The 8,753-nt window shown below is 39.4% G+C and overlaps 1 long non-coding RNA gene across 1 annotated transcript; it reads left to right on the top strand.

Annotated features, from left to right (window-relative positions):
* The first annotated feature begins 6,095 nt into the window (after positions 1 to 6,095).
* On the top strand, positions 6,096 to 7,578 carry LOC117515002. Its single transcript, XR_004561985.1, has 3 exons — positions 6,096 to 6,420; positions 6,730 to 6,819; positions 7,524 to 7,578. It is a non-coding gene; the product is annotated as an uncharacterized LOC117515002 (long non-coding RNA).
* Positions 7,579 to 8,753: the final 1,175 nt, after the last annotated feature.

Here is an 8,753-nt window from a genome sequence, read left to right as displayed (position 1 = left end):
GGAGGTGACAGCTGTCGCTCATTACCTCTTGACAGCTGTCACCCATCTACTCAAGATCATCTCACTCCATAAAGACCAGACGTCATCTCCACCTCGTTGCCGAGATATCATACTTCATAGGAGGTAATACTCTCAGCCTTTTTGTGAGATTTGTAACTCTGTTATTGTGAGAATTTGCAGGAGAACCGGTCGTTTGTGAGGAGGCTGTGCAAGACGGCGCTCCTTTTCAGCTGAGACCGCTGCAACATATTGAATGAGAGGTGGAGGTGGCATTCCCACCGTTGTTGTTACTGGGTGTACACACACCCACACTTGACTGTCTTTGTTCTTTGCCAGCAGTACCAGATCCGACAGTCGGGGACGGTGATCACCTGGGAATTCGGGACTTGGCGGCTCCAGTATTCACCAGGTTCTGGGGCGGCGGAAATCGTGTGGTTCCGGCTCTTCTCAGGACAGATGTCTTCTATCCTCGAGCCTGCCCACACATCACCTCTGTGTATTGACTGTTATGATATTCTGTGATTGTCTGTATGTTCGTTGTGCACATTCACAACATTAAATTGTTACTTTTTGGCTCATCTATTGACCGTTCATTTGCGCCCCCTGTTGTGGGTCCGTGTCACTACACTTTCCCAACAGTATGTGTGTATGTATGTATGTGTATATATATATATATATATATATATATATATATATATATATATATATATATATATATATATATATATATATATATATATATATATATATATATATAAAATTTCACATTATAGGAAAACATTTAATATTTACTGCCTACAGAAAGTTAATGTTGGACTCCATTTAAATTATGTGTGCAAACATAGGTAGAATGAACAATAGGAAATAATTTAAGCACGAATTTGTCGATTTATGATTTATTCAGGCCTACTGAATATACTGTATAATTTTAAGATTACTGTAATAAACTGACAGAGCTAACTCAGAAACATGTCTTGGTGCAACTTGCATAAACTTGCACTGTGTTAATTGGAATATTAATTTTTGCAAAATAATTTACATCACTACAGACTGATTGTCAGCTACCAAAATATATTTTTTATGGAAACAGATTGCAATGGCATCTTATTATCCAGAAGTCCCACAGACCTGAGTTACATACATTTTTCCAAATTTAAAAAAGCCTATCTTTAGCATTTTTGTAAATAAGGAAAAATACATTAAAGTTATTAAAAATTGATTTACAAAATAATGTTTTCAACATACATGAGCAGGAAGCATTGACATTTAAATAAAACAGCTCACAGACAAAAAATATTTTTTACTGGTCACTTCACAACTTGCAGTTCAAACATGTTTTTAAACAAACACACTGAACATGAGATGAATAGTCACAGACATTACAGTGGCAGAAATCAACTCGATTTCACATTTCCAGAATGAACATTTGTCCAGGGTTTAGTGTTTCGCTCAGGCCTCATTTGAGGATGACTTCATGTCACAGTTGAACAGTGTTTGGTTTAAACTGTTACCACATAATTGTTACAACATATTTCTTGCTTTCTGGTTCCTTTAAAGGTGATAGAGAGAGGTTGAATGGGGCATTAATCCTTGTTCTGTGATGTGATATGTAGCCCAAAAAACATTGGTTGGGTCTGTAATGGCTCAGAACCTTCCTAAAAGGCTCTCTGAAACAGCTATGTTACTATGCTGGGTTTAGAATGCCTCGTTTGCCTTTAATGGCATCGTTTCGGAGCTTATTTGGCAACCTCATTATGAAATGCACGTAGGTGGCGCTGATCGGTTGCCGTTGTTTGATTGGCTGCCCTTGCTCTCACTGAAAAGAAAGCATTATTTATTTATTTTCGCTGCTTTTATATTTTCTGTTGTGTTTCTATTCCGTTTTTTTTTTTTGCCTCTTTCTCTATAATTTTATATAATAATCATTAGATTATTAATATATAAACAAAAATAAATTTAAGAAATATTACAATTTGAAAACAAATGCATCCGAACGTGATGAGAGCTGCAATGCTAACTTTTAACATTGAAAATGCCATAGACATGCTAACGCATTAGCATCGCTCCCGTTTTTAAGTTATAAAATACATCTATCAACTGTTTCAGAAGAACATAACAGGTCGGTTTAACATCGAAAAGGTAAATAATACTCACAGACGTATGCTCTTTAGGGTTTTAGCAGGAGAAAATTAAGCAAAAGAAAGAAAGAATAATCAAAGCATTGCTTCAATCTGCAAAGCACTGCTTCGATTGGTTCAAGGTTCAAAGCAAAGCCGCTCTGCAGAAAAGTTGTTTACAGACGCGCTTAAGGGTCTGTAATCAATACAGAAATGATCATTTTCCTGACAAACACCCCCCAAAACAACGGCCACTCTGAAGGACCGATAACATAATCATTAAGCACAAAGCTTATTGATGATGGCCTTGCCTTACAATATAAAGCGCCTTGGGGCAACTGTTTGTTGTGATTTGGCGCTATATAAAAAAATTGATTGATTGATTGATTGATGTCGGTGGATCGAGTCATTTCTTAACGATACCCAAAAGGAACCAGTTCTCAATACACATCCCTAGCTGCTAAGGGGTTAGCTCATTCCCTTTAGAGGAACAAACCAGAGCTAACGTGCCATTCTAACGTGCAATTCTTACAACAGGAATATGGCGCAACACAAATTTAAAACAAAAGAAAATGTGATACTCACAGGCTGTACTGATTGCTGGGGTTGATTTCGTCGCAGAGTCGGAACTGACCCTCTACTGAGTATTAAAGGAGACCTGCATTGAAAAAAATGCAGTCAGATTTTTTTGAACAAAAAATTACTTACATTTACACATGAGATCCTTCTGAATGTAGTAAAGTAAATCTGCAAGCCCAGATCTGTCATTCAACATTTCATTTGAAAATGACAAATTTACAGCTAACATTTAGCCCTCCGCAAATTGTCCCTCTCATCATGGACGCTGCCGAGACGTCACGGACAAGACCCTCTCTCCCAGCATGCATTGCGCCAATTGTAATTTGTGGATTTACGTCAGTTTTCATCTGCACCTTTTTCTTGTCTTATACTGAAGGATCTACTTTTTTTAAAACTTCATATTGTCTTGCGGCACGTTTGGTCATACACCCATTTGATTGAGTGGTGTCGCATTGAAAATCTACTGTCTTTCACCTCCGGTGTACCGTCGCGGGCTACGGAGGCGAGACCCGCAAAGAATTCAAGTCATTAAAAATATATAAACCTCTCTCAGCGGCCACGGAGCTCTGCGGCTCCGATTACCGAGACCTGCGGCGCTGCGGATTTTGCAGCAAGAAGTCTGTCCTTGCGAGCAACAGGTGTCACCGCGCGCACTGCATTAAAACAGCGAGCGTAGTCTCTGGACTTGTGCCAAGTTGGCTGCAACTCCATTCAGTAGACAGAGAGGTGGTGCTGGCTGCACAGCAGACACGGGGGTGTGAGTGCCGCGGCGGCATTTAACGAGCGCATGCACTCGGTAAGCGTACCGGGGGCAGTGAGAGCGAGGCGTCAGGGAATAATGTCGCCCGCTGTTGATGCCAACACTGATCTGATCCCCAGATCTGAGCATGCAGAGCTGTATCTCACATTCATTGCAGCTTACTTTTGGATGTTGAAACCAGGATGTGTATAACAGTAACATTACTAACAGATAAAATCAGCGGGAACGTGTCGTCTTGTCACCGACGTCATGGAAATGATCCGGATGTACAAACTGTTTTCACAGAGGGCTAAATGTTAGCTGCAAATTTGTCTTTACTTTACTGCATTCACAAGAGTCTTATAAATACATATCAGCTATTTCTTTTCTGAAATCTGACCACATTTATTTCAAAGCAGGTCTCCTTTAAATGCCGACTGAAGCCAGCTCGAAATCATGCAAAGGTTTGTGAAACAGTCCTCCGTGAAATGCGCAGAGCAAAGAAATAGTCGACGGTTGTATGTACTGGGGATGCGGTTAAAAATGAATAAAAGCCAGTGATCGTGTACATTGCTTTCCGTGGGCAGTGTTGCCACAGTTACTTTGAAAAAGTAATCCAATTACTGATTACTGATTACTCCTTGAAAAAGTAACTTAGTTACTTTACTGATTACTCAATTGTAAAAGTAACTAAGTTAGATTACTAGTTACTTTTTTAGTTACTTTTCCCAGCTGCCGACAACAACCCTCTGCCACGTCAACATGACAATGATACCTGTTTTGCCAAAACTCACTTTATAGTCACCCTTTCTTGACTTCAATGAAAATAAATACTTGTTTTATAAAAAATAAAATAAAGACCTCTTTCTTGACCTCATATTTAACTGTTGACAGCACTGTAACAGTAAAACTTGCAATTTCGAACCTACATTTTTTATAAATGTAACTATTAAATTCTCTCTAAACATTTTACTTGTCGAAATTATTATTATTTTAAGCAATATTAGTAGTTGTAGTAAAAAACGGCTTCAAAACTGGACCTTTAATCTAGGGGTGTTGTAGGGGGGGCACATCCCTCCCCCACGCCCCCATTCCATCTGGATTCGCCCCTGCTTTGGAGTTTGAGCACAAAGAATGGATAACATTTATTTATGCAGAAAACATGACCAGATTTACAGGTAAGAAAGTTTTATTGCGTTTTCACATCATGTGGTCCTCAGAAAGAGAGTTTAGGTGCATTTGAGTGGAAAATAGTGTCAGTTGTTGACGCGTCGCGGAGGATCAGCTGTTTTTAACGAGACGATACAGAGCGGCTCAGCTCAGAATTCTAAATAAAGGAGAAAAAAAAGTATAAAAATGTCTTCGTAAAGCTCAGTGCAGGTGTGCTGATCACCGCCCTTTAAGAGGTGAGGACGAGTCGAGCAGCTGCAAAAAAAAACCGTGGATGAAAAGCTCACAGCTCACTGAAAGTGGGACGTTCAGTCGAACCCCGACCTCCTTCCCACAGACCAAGTTTAATGCTGTTATCGACCCACAATGAAAAATAATAGTAACACACAGTGACATGGAGAAGTAACTTTAATCTGATTACTGACTTGGAAAGATTAACGCGTTAGATTACTCGTTACTAAAAAAAGTGGTCAGATTAGAGTAAGGCGTTACTAAGTAACGCGTTACCGGCATCACTGTCTGTGGGAAGATCATAGTCTGCTAAAACAGCCTGGGAAAGCACACCTGTAGCTCGCCTTTGCTTCTCTTCGAGTGTTACGAATGGGTGGGCACAACCTTATGAATAATTAATTTCGAAGGGGCGTGTGTGTGAAAGGGGGTGGGTGTGTGTGGGGGGGGGGGGCATTGGTGGAAAAAGTGACGTAAGTTTTCTCTGAAAAACGGATTGGCCTGTTTTCTAGAGGCAATTCAAAAAAGGAGAAATACTTAAAACAGAGGTTCTGAAACTTGCTGGCACTTCGTGTGTTTTCCCCACAGCGGGGAGACTCTGAACTAACACCAAAAACATGAAAAAGATGATTTTGATTCTCTATCACCCTTTAATATCAGCTGCTTATTTCATGTTTGCAGTGAGGCATGATATTATAATTATCCAGGGTAAAACACAATATAATTGTAAAACCTGGATACAATCATTTCTGAATGTAAAATGCAACATTCTCATTCTGGTAAAAAAAAAAGCACCAGTGATCATTGTGTATAATTTCCTGTAATCACATGATACATTCAAGTATTGCAAATTAAGTTAACAAATTTCTAGCTTAAGTGTTTGGTTCTTTCATGGTTAAAGACACAGGTGCAGGTTTATCAGCTCAGAGAAATGCTCTCTCACAAAACTACTGTAATAATTGGGTCAGAACGTCTGAAACACTATAGTGCTTTATTTTAAACAGGTTTGACCAACATTATCAGAGGATACAATTCAAATGAATTCATTTTATTTAAAGTAGTTTGTGTACATAGATATCCATCCATCCATCCATCCATTTTCTTCCGCTTTATACGGAGTTGGGTCGCGGGGGCAGCAGCTCAAGCAAAGCCGCACAGACCTCCCCCAGCTCCTCCGTGTGTGTGTACATAAATCTATTTACTATTAAATTATTTTGTTAACAGTATGCTCACTGCTTCACAGTTGCTTGCAGTGCTGCTCATGAACCAGTTGGTGGCAGTAGTGCACCGAGTTGGGTTAAAACCTGCTGTTTAACAGAGCAGAAGAAGAAGACTTAGCTGAGTTGCAACACTCAACTCCTTTCTGTTTTAGCAAATAAAAGTTTGTGTTCCACAAGTTAATTCGCCTGTTCAGTCTCTATACTATGATTAAGAGACGACTGAGAGCAGAAGAGGAGACTAACGCTGGATGCTCGTTGACTGGGATTCCTCACAAAGAACCACCACATAGCTACCATCAGTTAGCAGCTAGCTTCAAATGGCGCGGCCTTTGTACCGTGATATCGACGCTGTGACTATCAAAAGAAGGTAACAGAACCTGATGTGAGCACAAATTCGTTTTAGCCAGAAATAACAAAACTTGCTTGAAGCTCGATTATGCCAGCTATGGATTAATAGGAACCAAACCAACACATTTTTGACTAGCATGGAGCTAATGTTAGCCACAGAGAGGCACAGGCCTAATTAATATTTTGACTAAAACATGACTAAAATATATACTCTTTTATTAGGTGTTGATGCAATTGAAGTTTAAGTAATGTCAGTGCCCAGAAAGAGACTTTATGAAGATAAGGTTGTGATAATATTTTTAGATTATTGCTTGTTCCCCCCCAACAGCAACCACGCCGGCTGCCATAAGATCCTCCATCTGATCAGTGGGTTGAGTGTTTGCCTGCAGTTGATTCACATCAGCCCAATTATGCAGAGGTTTGTACTCTAATGGTTAAATAAGATTGTATAGTGTCTTGTGCCAGTAGATTCTAAAATTCGTGTTCAGCAAGCAAAATATTCAAACATTTCTGGCAAGAAATACTCTGTTCTATTTGGGATATAATTTGAAAATAGAGTAAAATCTGTCAGTAATGAAGTTGTATATGCTAACTTTCCTTCCTTAAAGAAATAATTTACAGGCCCTGTTACTCAGTAAACATATTTATTTATTGCTGATACAAAGTTTCAGAATTTCTTATATAAAAAAATTCTGTGTCCCTTGCATAATGTTTCATTTGCATAGTGTCTATGGTACCATACACTTGAAACATAAGGGCTTCTATGCTGTACTACTGAGGTTTACCATCTTATCTGGGGTGGAAAAACTGACCTGTGCCAACAAAAAAATTTATTTTTGTAGATTCTTTTGGAATAGACCTGAGTAAGCACTAGAATGCATTTGAGATTTCACATTTTTCTGGGGGACAACCACCAGACCCCGCCAGGGCCTTGTCAAGATCTTTCAATTTTTTTTTTCCATAGCTCACTTTCATCACTGTTCATTCACAGATTTGTCTGTGCTCATGATGAAAGGTCAACAGCATTGGCTTAATCATTTGTGAAGCATAGGATTTAATAAAAAAGTGGGTACTTCTGTATTAAGGTTGTAACATGTGGATCTATATAATTTTGTGTTCCAGGAAAAGCAGAATGACATCATTCACAGTATCGAACAGCTGAATGACAAAGTTGATGCACTGCATCCTTGGGCCATCCCTGAAAGTGTCGGTTCCCAGACATACCAGGAGAGAGAACAATGTGAACGCTGCTGACACGATTATCCGAAGGTTGGCCAGCTCTAAACCAGAAGTGTGTGCTTGAACCAATTACAAGCAGTGCCTGGAAGTAATGGGGCTTCCAGTAAAGTCACTCAAAGAAGTGCGTTAATGTGTTTTCTGTTTGTTAGATCCTCTTCACTTCAATAAAGTTTTGCCTTTTTTTTTTTTTTTTTTACACAGTGTATTATAAACATGCTGTATTTATGGAAACTAGCAACTAAAGGGCCTTTCACATTGCATGCTTTATACGCATCAGGCAACAACTCCCAATGTGTCGTCAGTCACGTTGTGTCAACGCCTCCCTACACCCTGACGCGACGCATGCAGCAGGGGGGGTGGAGATTTTCACTCTGATTTTTTTTCCAGAGGAAAGCTGAGCGATCGCCATGTTGTATATGTGTCGATGAACCAAGAGAAAGCTTTAATATAGCAATTTGATTTCACAATCAAATTAATTTTTGGGTTAAAAAACATTTGGAAGGATTTTTCTTCAGAAAACTGCTCTGTATAAACGAGCAGTCCTGTGACATGTTTCTGTTTTGTAGAGATCACTGTTTTCTTCCACGAGTCTTCCATGTTTGGACCCAACACGTTTCTATTGGACAGTGCGAAGCTTTGTCACAGTTCAGAGCGCCAAAGTTGGATTGGGTTGAACTTTGAACGTCATTCTGTTGACTAGCAGGAATGCGCACACTCCTGGTAGAAGCATCTGTTTAGCTCAGCTTTTGTGTTTCATTGAAAATAATGCTTTTTAAACCGATTTGTGATGTCTCTGACACTTCCAAAGCATCCGGTGTGAAAGGCCCTTTACACAAATAGCGGTGGGTACAGAGGATTAATCATTTGTCTGATCTGCTTTCACCTGTGTGGTATACCTCGCTGATCACTAACCTGAGAAAAATTCTGCAAGCAAATAAACAGCTTGTTAAAAATATAGGGCCTGTCCAATAAGCAGCCGAGTTGAATACCAGTTATGACCATGCCGCTCAAATTATACAGTATCTGAACAGCAAATTATATATAATTGCTTATGACTAACAATGGAAATGTTCAACTTCAGCTCAAGAGTGCTAATGACAGACTTGAAGGGGA

Source organism: Thalassophryne amazonica, chromosome 8 (genome assembly GCF_902500255.1).
Source record: "Thalassophryne amazonica chromosome 8, fThaAma1.1, whole genome shotgun sequence".
In the NCBI taxonomy this organism is placed as follows: domain Eukaryota; kingdom Metazoa; phylum Chordata; class Actinopteri; order Batrachoidiformes; family Batrachoididae; genus Thalassophryne; species Thalassophryne amazonica.
Note: the sequence above shows the minus strand (reverse complement) of the source record. Positions and strands in the feature narration are given on the sequence as shown.